The sequence below is a fragment of the Etheostoma cragini genome, chromosome 19, assembly GCF_013103735.1.
Source record: "Etheostoma cragini isolate CJK2018 chromosome 19, CSU_Ecrag_1.0, whole genome shotgun sequence".
In the NCBI taxonomy this organism is placed as follows: Eukaryota; Metazoa; Chordata; class Actinopteri; order Perciformes; family Percidae; genus Etheostoma; species Etheostoma cragini.
The window spans coordinates 16,702,818-16,719,319 of NC_048425.1; the positions used below are offsets into that span (position 1 = coordinate 16,702,818).

Here is a 16,502-nt window from a genome sequence, read left to right on the forward strand (position 1 = left end):
GAGTCTCCCTCGAGTAATCCGGGAAAATCATAACTTGCTTGCCGTCCCACGACAGACGATTCTTTTCCCGTGCGGCTTTCTGTTTTAGATTCTTAATGACAATGACAATAATCAGATATAGGGAATTCCTAAATAAAAAAGGTCTCCAACTTAGACACACACACACACACACACACACACACACAGGCAAGAAAGTCTGAAAACGTGGTTGCGGTCTTCACTGGATGACATGAGGACTTACTTCTAGGCTCCACAACAGGTAAGGAATTCAATGAGACCGGCAATCCTTTTGATATCCAAACAACGTGATCCAAAGGAAATGTTTTTACAATCCTATCCAATACACTATCCAAACAATCAGTACGCTCCTGTCCAGTTCAGAGGCGTATCCTAACAAAGAGGAATAGGTTCTTCTTCTTCTTCTTATGTTGAGGCTATCCTATAAGCCTCGGCATGGATGGCAACGCATAGCAAAAAGATCTTAAGTCCAGGTATTGATTATCTTTGGGTAGTGTTCCTGTTTATTATAAAAAGTAGAAAATGGGGCATGGTGCCTTCTTCGGTGTGTGCAGTGTACCTTTCTGTATGTTGTCATCCAAACCAATGGTTTACATTTTTATTTGGCTCTTTAAATGAAAAAAAATGAAACATCTGATCACAAAAAAGAATAAAATGGGTATTTCACATCCACCATCCACACCTATCCCTCACCGATTGCCACACCTGTAAATACACCCTAATTCCCAGTGACGTGCCCCGCCCAGTGCAATACTCCCCCACGTGATTAAAATACATAACTAAATTAATCTAATAAAAATGTGGATACAAATGGCTCTTACAATCCATGAGAAGGTAGTTGCTAATCGGTTATGTGACTTCCTACAAAAAAAATGAGGAATTTCAGTCATGATTTAGGGAAATTACAAATGACCTTCTAATTGCTTCAGACAAAAGACTAGTCTCCATACTTGTCTTACTAGATCTAAGTGCTGTATTTGACACTACTGATCATAGCATCCTGAGAGAATAAAAAATAGAACATTTAATTGGCATTAAAGAAATCACACTAAGATGGTTAAGTCCTAATTATCAAATTGATCTCAGTTTGTTACGCTAATGTTGTGCCACAAGGCTTGGTGACTGGACCAATTCTGTTCACCTTATACATTCTTTCTCTAGGCAACTTTTATGCAGATGATATCCAATTATACCTATCAATCAAGCCAGATGACACCAATAATCACTTAGATAAACTTCTAACATGTATTAAGGACATAAAATCCTGGATGACCTATAATTTCCTAATGTTAAACTGAAGTTATTGTGCTGGGCCCTGAACACCTCTGACGCTAATTATCTAAAGATATAGCTACTGCGGATTGTATTGCCCTGGCCTCCAGCACTATTGTCAGAATTCTCTGAGTTGTTTTTGATCATGGTATCCTTTAATGTAGAGAAATGTAGAGCAAATCTCAAGAACTAAAGAACTAGCTAAAATTAGACACATCCTGTCTCAAAACAATGGCAACTTCAAGGCTGGGCTATCGTAATTCCTTACTATCAGGTTGCTCAAACAAGTCCCATAAGACTCTCTAGTTGATCCAGAATGCGTGAACTGACAAGAACTAAGAACAAAGATCATATTTCTCCTGTATTAAAATCAAGGATTGAATTTAAAATCCTTCTCCTGATCTACAAAGCTCTAATGGTCCGGCAACATCTTATCATAAATAGCTCACTAGTAGGTACTAGTGAGCTATTTATGATATGATGTTGCCGGAGGCAATAAGGTTCTTGCCTTACCTTATAGTTACTTAGGGTGCCTAGAGTCTCTAAAATTGAGTAAATTTAAAACTCTCCTCTTTGACAAAGCTTATAATTAGGGCTTGCCTCGGACCAGCTCTTAGATATGCTGCTATAGTTTGAGGCTGCCAAGGGGCTTCCTATGACACACTGAGGTCCTGTCTCTCTCTCCATCTGTGTGCATTCATGTCCCTTTAATGCATGTTACTAAACTAGCTCCGGGGGGGGCTTTTGCCTGGAGTCCTTATGCTTTCTCGCATAGATTTTATGGTTCAGGTGGTTTGTTTATGGTAACTGCTTGTGGTCCTGCTCGACACCCACCAATCCCACCCTGCACTGGTGGTCTTGCTCAACGCCCTGCACTGCTACAACTACAATTATTTCTAGTCATAGTTTGATTATCTTTATTGTCACTATAAGTGCCATGACACATCATACCAACTGCTGCAATTGTTATGAATTATAGCAGTTGGTATGATGCACCAGACTGACAGCCCTTGGCTCTTGGTGGTCCTGGGTATCCCAAACCAGCAGAGGCAGATGGCCGCCCCCCCAAGAGCCTGGGTCTGTCCAAGATTTCTGCCTAAAAGGAAGTTTTTCCTTGCCCCTGTCACACCAACTGCTTGCTCGTGTGAAATTGTTGGTTCTTTGTAAATTATAGAGTGTGGTCTAGACCTACTCTATCTTTAAAGTGTCCTGAAATAGCTCCTGATTTGATGTGGCAGCTCCAGGGCTGTAGTTCACAGCAAACATGTCTACAGCCAGGGCTTAATTTCTATATAAATCACCAGTTGTAACAAGGCTTAAAGCCAAAAGCACTAATACAGGAAGTGTTACATTTTTTTGATGGTAGCTTAAAAACAACTAAATAAAAGTGATTGCTATTACTGAACAAGAACGGTACTTTTGCTTAAAAGAAAGCTGAGTGGTGAATTTAACTTGACTCTGTTCTGGTTGAATTAGTGCTGGGAAAATAAAACTTTATTGGTGGAGACCTTGTTTTTATCATGAGATCACGTCAACATGAAGGAAGTGTTAAGTTTGTTTTAACTGTAAGCACAATCACCAGCAAATTTGAATTGGAGTAAATCAGCAAAAGGCTTCTAACTAAAATCTGATAAAATATACTAATAAACAAACCCTTCTCTCGTATAAGCCTGTTTTGAAAAAAAGGATAAGTGCTCTCTACAGTTGAGGGAAGCTAAGTAGACACCAGATAAAGCTAGATATTAAACATTATGAAAGGGCTTTTGGAAGTGGAACAGAAAATAATCTAATAAATACATCTCTTGAAAACATTGTGTTAGAATGCACTGCAGTGTTGAAAGTATGTAAAGTATGTAATAGCTCTCCAGTTAGCATTTTGTAACAGGAAAGCTCTTTTCAACAGTTAAATCTAGTGATGTCATCAGCCCTGGTGACTGATCTCCTGAGTTCAACTCAAATAAAATGTAAATAAAAAAAAACATATTCTGCAAAACATCAAGCAAATTAAACCAAATACACTTTTTTAATTAAGTAAATTCACTTTGCTAAGGGCCAGTTAACCAGTTTGGATGTTGCTTAAGAGGTCAAATTGAGCATTGTTTTTTCTTTTTATATGCAAAGCAGTGACAGTTAATTAGTTTGACTCAATTTTGAAATATTTCACACAAAGTAATGAAAACAAGAGTAGGAATGACATCTATCTGTGTAGCTAAATAAATCTAAGTAAATGTACAGCTGCATTTAGGACTGGGCGATATGGAGAAAATCAAAATGATGTTGATATTACGATGATATTGTAGGATTGACTATTGGTGAGATTTTTCTAAATAATCATCAGAAATGTTGATTTAATGACTTAGTGTGTAAAGGAAAATAATAGAACAACTAGAACAGTTTGTTGGGTTCAGAAAATGACATCACTTTACTAATGCAGTCTTCAAAACCAGAAAACGACAACACTTAATATATTGCGATTTTATGACATCCAATATCTTTGCCGATATCTTGGTCTCATATCACGATATCAATATAATATTGATATATTGCGCAGCTCTAGCTGCATTTATATTTGCAAAAAATAAAACAGCATCCCAGGACCTCAGTGCAGGAAACTGTGGCCTTAATATATATATTTAGTTTTTCACTATCCCTCTCTTTTCCATCTTACTTTTTCTCAGACATAATTCTTTTTTTCTTTCAATCCTCCACATTCTGCTTTCTCCTTCAAAATCCCATCCTCCTGCTGCTCTTTCTCAGTAGGATTTGGACTGCAGTGTAATAGACACCCATGTTTTAATAAAGTCAGCTGTGACCTGCAGTAGCCCCCTCCTGCTGGACCTCGAGGTTTATTGGAGGAACAATGGTGTGTGTGTGTGTGTGTGTGTGTGTGTGTGTGTGTGTGTGTGTGTGTGTGTGTGTGTGTGTGTGAGTGTGTGTAAGTGTGTGCGTGTAACATGCAGAAAGCCACAACAATGAAACCACAGACATGATGGTTGGAGCTTATAAGGAGGGGGTATAGTGCATTATTGGTTCTATAAACACAGATTACATGAACCCACAATATTAAACATCAACAGCCTTCATTTTTTTTACTGCAAACAGCAAACAAATCAGCTCCAATAATGAAACTATTTACACTCTTCCACTCACCCAACATTTTCTCATAAAACTACAAAGATTAATACAAATCTTGAAACAGTTATTGAGACACACAGGAAAAAGTGCCTCCCTCATCCCTTGGCCCTCCAAAGCTTTACAAGAGAAGAATTCCAAACAAGAGATATCTTTTGTGCATAGTAGCAGGACAACATAATTTTGAAATGCTGTCCAAAACTGCAACTGCTGCCTCTACAAATAAGATGTGGTTAAGAATAGGCAGACCAAAGCTACTTGGTCATGGTTTAAAGAAACCGTTGTGTTTTCGCAGGAGACGGATGGCAAAATCTTTCATGTATAACATCGAAAGGTCTGTACAACGGAAATTCTCACAGAACCCTGAATCAACATAAATGTGGCTTATTCTGTGATAAGAAGAAACTAATGAGGGGTCCCAAGATTTATAAAATAGGTAAAATATTGTACTGCTACGCAATTCTTTCAAACATGGAACAATAAAAGTGTGGAAAAATGTCTTTAGAAAGGTGCAACAAGAAAAAACTAAGATAGGAGACATTAGGTATTTGGAAGTGTAAAGCTTTGCACCATTGGCATGGGTCCCCGCCCAATTAACAGATTAAAAAAAATAGATAGCCACAAAGTTCATGTCTTAGTTCTTTTGAACTTGTCCTCTTTCCTTTTTTTTGTTGCTCAGGTGGTCAATACGTGTTGATAGGAGTACTACATTTCATTAGTTAATAATTATGCATTTAGTTAGTAGTTTATTAAACATTTTAAATAATAAAGAACTTGATTTTTGGTATGCCTGGACTTCTTGTGTAATAAGGCTTGTATAACCTCAACCATGTTATGCACAATAAAGATATAGTCATTATTTTGTAGTGGTTGTGTATATTTCTCTATGTTTCGGAATTGTGGGTTTTGTTTCATGTCGGTATTTTATTTAATGATTATTGTGTTTTGTGTTATTTACTCGGTTTTCTGTTTCATGTTGATATTTGTTTTGTTTCCTGTTTCTGTCATGTCCTAGTTTCCTCCCTGGTCTCCCTTGTTTTTGTTCCTGTCTTGTGTTTTCCCTTGAATGTCTGTATTTTCTGTTTCCTGTTTTATTTTGATAGTCTGGGTTTCTCTCTAGTCTAGTCTTGTTTAATTCCTGTGTTTTCTAGGACCTTCTGTCACCTGCCTTGTGTTTCCTAGTTAGCCTGTGTATTTAGTCTTTGTCTTGGATTTTGAATTTTGGACACTATTTTTGCATGTTGTCCAAAAGATAATGTTTAATCCCCAGTGTGGGCCCAAATTGTAATGTCTCCAGATCAGCACCATATAGAGACCTTCTTTTTTTTGTTTAGAAGCTGAGATACGCGCTGTTTAAGTCCTCTTAAAGTATTTTCTTTTGTTGTATATTGTTGTATTTATATAAAATCTTACACTTCTTTGACATCCCTGTAGCATACATCCCGATAGCCCAGGTTGTCCTGACATAAATGTGTTATCATGGCAAAGTCTCAGGGGTGCCAGACCACAGAAAAGTCTCAGGGGTGCCAGACCAAGTCAAAGTCTCAGGGGCAACAGTCAGCAGAGGCATCGGGAGACTGGTCAGTGCAGGCTGTGGGAGCACGGTCAGCACTGACACGGGGAGAGCTGACAGCGTAGACTCTGGGAGAGGTAGATAGGTGGGTGATGCTGTTGGCTCCACAGGACTGAATTCCCGCTCCACCTCCTTCCAGCGAACTAGCATGAGACGTCAGGTTACGCTGGGATCCGCCTTATGACTGGAGCAAAAAAGAAAGAGGTCATCCGCTCAGCCTCTGACTCCAATGGGTGGAGAGGCTTGAATGTGTTCTCTGCTGGGTCCATTTTGGTCAGATTGTTCTGTTACAGTTCAGGGGATTAGAGGACCCAAATGCAGAGACAAGGCAGGCAGGCAGGAAGAATTTTGTGTTAAGGATTTATTAAACAAATAACAGGAAAATACAAAAAGACCCACCAGGCCACCTCTCCCAGAGTCTACACTGTCAGCTCTCCCAGAATCTAAGTTGTCAGCTCTCCCAGAGTCTACGCTGATCGTGCTCCCAGAGCCTGCGCTGACCAGTCTCCCAATGCCTCTACTGACCGTTGGTACCCAAGACTTTGCCTTGGTCAGGCACCCCTGAGACTTTGCCGTAGTCAGGCACCCCTGAGACTTTGCCGTGGTCTGGCACCCCTGAAACGTAGCCATGATAACACATTTATGTCAGGACAACTTGGGCTATCAGGGTATGTGTGCTGCAGAGATGTCAAATGAGTTTAAGTTGTCATATAACTACAAAAATAAACTAGAAAATAAAATACTTTAAGAGGACCTCATTGAAACAGTGCGTATCTCAGCTTCTAAAAAAAAAATATAAAGTCTCTACACTGTGCTGATTTGGAGATATTAAATGTTGGGCCCACACAGGGGATTAAACATTATCTTTTGGACACAGTCTCAGAGCATCTGCATCGGAAAGACAAAAACCATGTGGAAGTTATCACAGGTCTGTGATAACTTCCAAAGCCCTTTTCACCAAACTCCCACAGGTTACCACAGGGAAAACAATCACAAAGTGGCTGAATGACCAGGGGCCTGTTGCATTAAAGTAGAATAAAGATATCCAGGATAAGTGAAAAAGCGCAGCTTGACTTAGTGGGATGCGCACATTGCGGCTTAACCGGTTGCACGTTTGCCGAGCCAGGATGAACAGGTGGAGCTATGTCAAGCCAGGTGTAGATAGCTGGGATAAGTTCACGGCTTTCTCAAATAGACCACGGTATTGATCACAGATTTACTGATGCAGAATTGAGAAGACGCATGTGCCATATGTTTCACGAAATGTGCAGCAGCTTCTAACGGAAAGTAACGAGGAGGTGAAAAATATGCAAAAAGAGAAATACGGCTCTTATCAAACAGAGAGAAAAAGCCCAACATAGCGGACCCGACTGAATGTGTGAGGGTGTAAAAATATCTACTTAGCCACTCCACATTTTTACAAAGTTGTAGGCTACACTGTGTTTTAATTGCTTTGCTAGTTTCATGTTTCTGTTTTTATGTGATAAATGTGCTGGTTTTCCTGTAAAGAGTCTTTGAATAGCCTACCATGTAAAGCACTATTTAAATAAAATGTATTATTATTTAGCCTTTGCCTTAAAAATTAGCAGAGGGAATTAATATTCCTTTGGAAATGGACCCTAATGACTTTAGGCATAATTTCAAACCCTTATTTACAACGTGAGAACATGTTTTACAACATTATGCACAAATCTCTATAAGCTATATCTAATTCTTTGAACAATTAATGTTCATACAGAACAATCAGAAAGGGACAACAACTACAAAAAGAAGTAAGTGACTTCAATACACGCTGTGAGCATATGTAAAACAATATTTATGTTTTTTAATTCTTCTGACAAGTGACCGCACCAAAATAAAACAATTAAGAAGCATTGTGGTGTTCCTGGTGAGATGAATGTAAACTACACTTCATACGTACTATACATAAGCCACGTTATTGGTCCAGGGATGTGAGACTAATCGAGAAGGTTATGAAACCAATGTAAGCTATAATAAAAACATTATATACATACATATAAAGGAGTAACACAAACCGTCCTTTATTAGCGAAGGATAAGCAACAAGTAAATGAAATCATGAATGTATTGGTCTGTGACCAGTCTGCCATTATTATCATATAGGAATATCGCTACATTAATATCGTCACACTTAATCTTCGGAGCACGTCCTGTATAAACCTGAAGCTGAGGCCACAGAGAGAGTGGACACTGATGCGACTCGCAGGTCGGCTGGCAGGTCTGCTGGCAGGAGGCGCCACCGGACAGCGGCCACCGGACAGCGGCCGCGGGGCAGCGGCCACCGAGCAGCGGCACGCCAGGTAGCCTCGAAACAATCTATTTATGCAAAAGCACCACTGATCACAATTATTGGTTGATGCTGGTAGGATTTGTGTCCCGACTTGATCCCGACGTGCTCTGACATAATGCACACATAGGCAACGATAACCTCAAGAGATCAAGGCAGCCGCAGTTCTGAGACACAGGCAGCGCAGTTGCTTTTCACCGACTGCATGACCCAGGCAAAACCCAGAGCATGCTGGGAAAGGCCGGCCCCACATCTGATTTAACAGCTGATTGGTTCATAATCGAGTCAACATGATGACGTTTTATATAAACTTTTTAATGTTTGTGAATCGGAGGGATTTTAATATGTAGATCATTTTGAGAGCTACTCTGTCAGAATTAAAACAACTGAAGAATGGGTACAAGTTGATCTATGGGTCTGATTACATTTTATTAAATCAGATTCAGACTACAGTGTTTCTGTTACTTCCTGTTCAGCCCGAAAGCTGCAGGAATCGTCTGAAAACTGTCGGACTTTACCGCAGATTTTTGTCACTGCACCCGCCTGCTACTGCCTTCTCTCGTTCAATTTACAGGCGAGGCACAGTTCATCTCGAACGACCCTACTGTTAGCCACCACAGTCACATATACACACCCCCACAAACACGTGCGTTGAATAGCTAAAGCCTATTTGTGGTATATCTGTGTCTGTAGCACAAAGCACATATACATTATTTAACTTAGTATAAATAATGATCTTTTCTGATATCTTGAAGTTAAAAAAGTTAAAACCCCAGTCCTGCCGAGGCCTCTTATCTATTTTCAACCACAGCCTCTGCCTGCTCTCCTTCACTTTTCCTTCAAGCCCAAGATGTCTGTAAATAGGAATTTAAATGCACATTTGCACTGATCTCATACAGCCAAGATAATGTAGGCTTACCATTAAGCCAGACCCATCGCTGACATTATTGTTTCCCCAAAACACCCACACTGCTCACAACTTGCTGTTACTGCTGTTTCTGATGCTGCCTGGTTATAAATAAATGGCAAGCAGCAGGGGGTGGGGCGGCGAGGTGTATGTGTGGGCTCAAACAAACATGCAGCAATGTCTGAAAACTGAAACACAAGTAAACACCTTGACACTTACTTAAAACTCAGAGGACACGAGTATGAGTTTATTTGCATAAACACACACACTGACTAACCACTGCCTGCCAGCACAGAGCAAAGCTAAGCATGCATGCTCATACAGTCCACATACACACTGGGGAAATGATAGTGATCAAAGCAGGCGTCCCACAGAGATTCTTCCAAAATGTGCGTCAAGATGGCAGAGAGCTCCTTCCTCCTCTGATTACCATGAGCTCCCTAATGACAGCCCATCTCTTTACCATTTCCTCCAGTGTTTTGAATCCCAGTCACCCTCCCTCCAGTGCCAATAACCTTTTTTGGGACAAATGATTGTGGGGCTATTAAAGACTTAAAACTGAGCTCAAAACAGCCATGGCCAGGATAAGAGGGTTTAAGTGAGAGGCTTTAGGGGGCAGTGGGGACATTTCTAAGTCAAATCTCCTGGCTGAGTTATGTCTGGGGTCTGCTCAAATAAATTGCTAGCCTGGCTCCGCCCTAGTATGTACTATGTGCTAAATTTTCATTTCCCTTCAATACTTTGTCTGGGTTCGCGGTATAGTGTTGGCGTTTTTTTCTTTTCTTTTTTTTCTCGGTCCAATTAGCAAACAGAGGGAGTGGCTGAGAACAATAACGATGATTGGTTACAGCAGATCAAGAGTGGCTCTGGGTAGATCCAATAGTTTTAAACTTTAACAGGGTACCTTCAAGGAAGTTAATGTTTGGAGACTGGCCAGATTCTCTGGACAAATGAAATGGACCAGAGTCTGGTAGGACCAGGCTAATGGACCAGAGCCTGGTAGGACCAGGCTAGGGATCAGAGTCTGGTAGGACCAGGCTAATGTACGAGAGTCTGGTAGGACCAAGCTAATGGACCAGAGTCTGGTAGGACCAGGCTAATGGATCAGAGTCTGGTCGGACCAGGCTAAGGTACCAGAGTCTGGTAGGACCAGGCTAGAGTATTGTATCTTCAGCTGATGAAGAATCCAAAGGCGGGACGTTGGGGGACGTGCAAGTATTTATGTGAGTGCTAGGAGGAACTTAGACTTCTCTTTATCTCGGTAAGACAGGAGAGATGAATGGTCATGGGCACATGATATAAGGGAAATCCATTTACATATGGGGAAATTCTTCATTAATAAAAGAATATGTTATGAGTTTGATGAAATATGTGGTGGTCCATTCAATCTGTCTATCTCTACTGTTTCCTGTGAGAGCACGTTTGTGTATTTTTGGGCCTATGTGTGTACAACATCAAACTGTAAAAATGTAATTTTACTATTAAGGGTTTAACAAAGTGCTTCTTCTTCTATTAAGATCTGAGAAACAATATAGGAGAAACGCTGAATTACTTCTCTGTTTTTTTTTTTTTTTTTTTTAAGATTATTTCTTTGGGCATTTTAGGTCTTTAATGGACAGGACAGCTGAAGTTGTGAAAGGGGAGAGAGAAGGGGAGTGACATGCAGCAAAGGGCATGTTCGATGTTCGAATCCGCAGGCTGGATTCGAACACGGGCCGGCTGCGTCGAGGCAAAAACCTCTATACATGGCTCTACCAACTGAGCTATCCGAGTGCCCATTACTTCTCTGTTTTAATACTGTCGCTAAACACAACTATCCCCCTCCCAGCCATAAGCTGTCACTTTTGTATTAAGAGCAATGAGTGGGTGCAGTGGGTGACAGCTCTATGGCAGCACTCCAAGTGAAGTGCGAAAATGTAATGAAATTATATATTAAAAGATACAAGAGCACATTTCATTACATTTTGAACAGAAATTAAAACTTGCAAAAACATATTTCATGGTCAAAAAAATGTATTTGCATGTTTGCTATCATCCATATTAACGTGCACATTTTTATACCATTATAAGTGTGACACAAAATCAATCAATCAGAGAATTAAAGTTCAATTCTGATTGGCTGTTTATCAACAATTAGATCAAAAGTAGCAGCAAACACAAATCTACAGGGGAACAGCATACTGATACAGCATATACTGACTACAGTGGAGCTGTTTAACTAACGTTACTGGATTGAAACACGTTTCTTTCAGTAGTTTGTATAATTGACTTATATAACAGAAATGTCATAATATTGTGTATTATTATGCTGTTGTTTTGTTTGACTTATATCTTCTTGTGTGAATAATGTTAGTTTGACTCATCCTTCACAAGCAATCTAACCGCATACAGTCTTTGCAGCAGCCATGACATCTGAACAGGCCTTGCAGCGCTGTGGACATAGGTCTCACAATGCTAGCTACCTACATGTCAAACTATAGCCACATGTAAGTAGTTATAATATATTACTTTGGTTTCATAGTTAACATGTTTTCATAACCTTTATTCTGTTGATATATTAGCTTGAATGCAAAGGAGCTATCCGTTGCTAATGCTAATTCAACTCAAAAAGCAGAAACATTAACTTTAGCTAAATAATGCCAAGATATGGTTTCACTGGAGATCAGAGAGGTGTTGTTAGACATTAAGTGTAGTCATGTGTTTGCACTGTGCATGGTAAGGTTAGTGTATTCTTACTTATTTTTGTATTTAAAAAAAAAACATATGTTGGCAGTAATGGTAGTAAGATATATACTGCTTTTTGAAATAAATTAGCTAACGTTAGCAACGGATAGCTACTTTGCAAGCCAATAATATATAGCCTCGGCAAACAGAATTAATGTTAATACAACAGGATTACTACTGTAACCAGTATTACAAAGTTCTTACATGTGGTTGTATTGTGACATTTTATGTGTTTGGAGGACATGTTGGATGTAAAGACTGTATCCATGCTGGGCTATCGTTAGATTGCTTGTGAAGGATGTTGTGAGTCACAAGGAGATACGTTATTGTAATTCAAAAAACACAGTGATATTATGATTAACTATTTCGGCATTTCTGTAACATAACGGTAGGTCAATCAAAAAATACTGTCAAGATCAGTGCTTTCCAACTTTTCTGGTCTATGGATCTCCCACAGCCCTTTCAGATGAACTAAAATGCTATATCCCTACATCAATTCCAAATGTGTTCCAAATGTATAGCACTATTTATAATATTAAAAGGGATATTCTCCCTTTTTCATGCAGTTGAACTGTAAACATTTAGGTTTGTTTGTCCAGAAATTCTACTACTTGAAGTGCGGCTTAATATTTCACCAGTCATCCATTACTTTTAGCTAATCTATATAATAAACTGTTTAGTCATTCCTTTTGGCTATTTATTTTTACCATTCATTATTTATGAATGGCAGAAATCATCTGTTTGAACCAACCTGATCTCAAAAGAATTCCATGAAATGAACATGGCCCATTAACTCAAAATCTGTATTAGTTTCACAGAACCGCCAAAAGTTCTGTGATGGGCCCATGGAAAAATTCAGTCAAATTAACACAGCCCCTTAAAAGTCTGTGATGGGCTCACTAAATAATTCAGTGAAATTAACCCTTTAAGTTAAGTTAAAAGGTTAAGGTAATGTTAAAGTTAAGAAAAAGGTTGTGGGTGGACGGGACAACAGGGGCTTGCGTTTAGGAAAAGAAGAACGGGACGACCATATAGAGTGGACAGGTTGGGTTTAGAAAAAGAGGAATGGGTTGGGTTTAGGGTTAGGGTCTACTGGGTGAAATTCCTGTGTTGTTTGACCCATCGACCACCCCAACACCAATCATAATTTAAATCATTATTTTGATTAGTTAAGCTACTTCAAAATCTTTCCAAGTACCCGCTGGCAACAGCAGATACCCCTGGCTGGGGAATCACCGCAGGTGTTGTTACAAAGACTGTTCCCTCTAGATTTGTGTTTCCTGCTACTAGCAGTGTATTTGGAGATGAACAGTCAGAAATGACCTTTAATTCTCTGATTGGTTGGTTTTGTGGCACACTTGTAATGCTATGAAATTTTGAGCGAGTGTGTCAGAGTTTAACACGTACAGAGTGAAGAAGTTGAGAGAGAGGGAGACATGACCGGAGCGCAGAGAAATAATTTTTGAGAGGGCACATAAGTAAACTGCCTAAAAGGGGTTATTATTGCACGTTATTATGGATGACAGCAAACATGCAAAAACATTAATTGAACAAGTTTAATCAAAAATAAATAAAAAATGTTTAATTTCTGTTCAAAATGTAATGTGATGTGTTTGCAAAATATAGTTCTCTGTGCTAAATGCAGAGGCAAAGAGAAGAAATTACTCATATTTCAAAAGATAAGTTGTCATAACAAGATGAACTGAAGGTTAGCTTCTAGTAGAAAAAAGGTACGGCTGAATGTATTAAGTAAAGTTAGGGCTTTTCCTTTAGACTTCAATGCTGTTAGAAGTCTAGAAGTCATTAGAAGCACCAGCGTTTTTAATGCGGAGGCTTAGGGCCTGACGGCATGAAAGGGCCCACCAGGGTCAAGGAAAAATAAATAATAAAAATAAAATCACTTAGTGTCTGTGTGCTGACTTGATATTCCAACGCTTCTTTTGAATCTTAAACAAATGATTGTTCACAGCCAGAATAGAGTGCAGGCATTCTATGACATATCAAATATGAAAAATCTTAATTAATTAACCCCCATATTTGCCACATTGTTGTGATATAACTACACAAGTGTATGAAAACAGAATCAGGTGATGTAGTTTTAACTTGCTTGTGCAATTAGTGAACATTTTATGTATTGATAAGAGCTGTTGGGTGCGTGTGTGTGTGTGTGTGTGTGTGTGTGTGAACCTATGACGCACATGCATGTTGAATATGATTGTATTGCTCACAGCAAGCTAAGGATAATTTGAATTTGCATATTGTCACACAAACCGTGTAATTTACTACACATCTGCCTCTAAAATATATAAACATGTTTATTATATTCTCTGCCGATGTCTACCTTAATCTCAACATTTGCAAGCCTAAAATAGACAATTTGAATCAACCTTTCAACCCTTTAAAAAGATGTGGAAAATCTGTTTTTGTCAGTGGTACCATCGCTGTCCCATGACTCAGAGCAGTTCAGCTGGCTTTCTCTGTCTCAAAACCTGGCTTCGGTCCACCTGTCAGACCCACAACTTTGGGTTCATTGACAATTTTAATTAGAGCCTGAGCACCAACATTTTTCAAACAATTCTGTTACAAAAAGGCTTTTAAACGCATAAAAACTTTTTCCAAAAACCTTGTGTTGTACTTTAACAAACTCGTCCAAGAGATTTCCTCAGATTGACTTCAAATTTGGTCTGTACCATCTTAAGACGTGAAAGATGAAAAGCTATTGAAAGAAAAACTTTTCGTCATATGGCATGGCCATGGCAGGGCGGCCATTTTGTGCGTTTCGCCATTGAAACAGAAGGAGGGTGTAGCTTGAGTGTACATCGTCCAATTGGCTCAAAACTTTTCAGGATTCATAAGAGTCCAACCCTGAGGACATATAGAAGCCATGATTTACTCAAAGTCACAGTGTCCCCTAGTGACAACAGGAAGTAGGCCTAAAAGTCAATGTGCTGTACTTTAACAAACTCCTCTTAGACATTGCATCTGACAGACTTCAAATTTGGTATGTACCATCTCACCAAAATTAAAAATTAAAAAAGGAGAAAAACTTTTAAAAGAAAAATAATTCCATTGCATTTTGAGTGTTTAGCAATCAATGAGAAAGTGGCTGTAACTACATTGTACGTTGTCATATCTGCTTGAAATGTCCCACAATCAACAAATGTCCAGGTCTAAGGACATCAACAGGCCAATATTGACTTTTGCGGGGGGCTGGCAACAGGAAATCAGCCTTATATGACAAACACCATCAACTTTACATGAAAGTTATAATGTGTGGTCTACTTGTGAAACTGAGCCGGCCCCTATACTTTAACCACACCCATGTACTCAGTTCATGCCCCCCTTCATGGCTTTTGAGCCGTTTAAGGTAGAGGTTTGTGTGAGGTACCATTAAATTCAGCAGAGTGTTCCTTTTTCCTTTCAAAGCTAATGAACTGTGTGATTTAGAGTATTGTGTGAGGTTTCAATTGAATTCAATCCAAATCTTCTAGTGAATAGGTTTTGAGACTATAACACTACTTCCACCTTTGATTCAAAGAGAGGGTCATTGTTTGTTCAACCACTAGAGGTTGTTGGTCATGAAAATATAAATATTGGTCATTGTAATTGTTTCAATAAACTTTCAATGCTGTTGTTTCTTTGGAGAGCACATACTCTCTAGTAAAGCTATTAACCATGCTGACCAGTTCTACAGAGGTCTTTATAATTCATCATGAGCTTAGTCTCCAGTCATGAAGGGTTTGTTCACTTGTCTGCTAAGTTCAAATGTTTTTGACTAGCTCAAAAGGCATCAAAAAGACTCCACATGCTGTTTCCTTGTTACAAACCACGACAGTGTTTGTAATTCAACTCAAAGAGCAAGCATTGATGACATATGTAAGGAGTGTGCCCGCAAAAGCCAACCCACTTGGAAGAATCTTACTTAGGCTCTTTAAAGAAAAATTCTATGATGCGAGAAGGCAGCTAGTATGGAGTGGAGCTGAGAGAAGGATTTAAGCTCCTTGTGTGGGAAAATGTAACAAAGCACCCTGTTGGTTTGAGATAAATTGCCCACCATAAGGGAATTGCAGTGACCACTTGCCTTGACAAGAATTTCCCATAACAACCCTTCTTTTATCTTGTCTCTTTTGGAGAGTAGCATAGTGTTCAAGGATGATGATGGTATTCACCTTCCTGCTCTGGTTGCGATGTGGCGAGGACGGAGAAGTGTCAGATAAAGGACAGAGCAAAGAGAGAAGGGTGGTGACGTAGTCTTTATCCTTGACTGAGATTCTGTTTCAGTATATGGACCTCATCCTTCCTTGGGAGTCTAATATCAGGGAACTAAATTAAAAATGTGAGGACAGCAGTGAAAGATGGATGCGGAATTGGATGTGGGAGGGACGGACGGAAGGAGGGATGGATGGATTACCAGCTAAGCTTCAAATCACCTGCTGGGTATGTAATTGGTGAGGAGTGAAAAGCACAGCTTTTTGCCTTCTGCCAGTTTAGATCCAAACACATGGACATGAAAGAGCAATCACATAACATACACACTTTTAAATGTATCTCCTTAGTGAATTGTCGCCT

The 16,502-nt window shown here is 39.4% G+C and overlaps 1 protein-coding gene and 1 long non-coding RNA gene across 6 annotated transcripts in view; both read right to left on the bottom strand.

The window, feature by feature from the left end:
• LOC117962106 overlaps positions 1-12,262 on the bottom strand; it is an 18,493-nt gene extending 6,231 nt beyond the window's left edge. The window contains exons 1-2 of the long non-coding RNA XR_004660571.1: positions 12,176-12,262; positions 8,329-8,331 (exon numbers count right to left, since the gene is read on the bottom strand). This is a non-coding gene — a long non-coding RNA (uncharacterized LOC117962106). The remainder of the gene's footprint in view (positions 1-8,328; positions 8,332-12,175) is intronic.
• sorcs2 (sortilin-related VPS10 domain containing receptor 2) overlaps positions 1-16,502 on the bottom strand; it is a 356,230-nt gene that overhangs the window by 141,770 nt on the left and 197,958 nt on the right. The gene's annotated exons all lie outside the window — the stretch shown is intronic.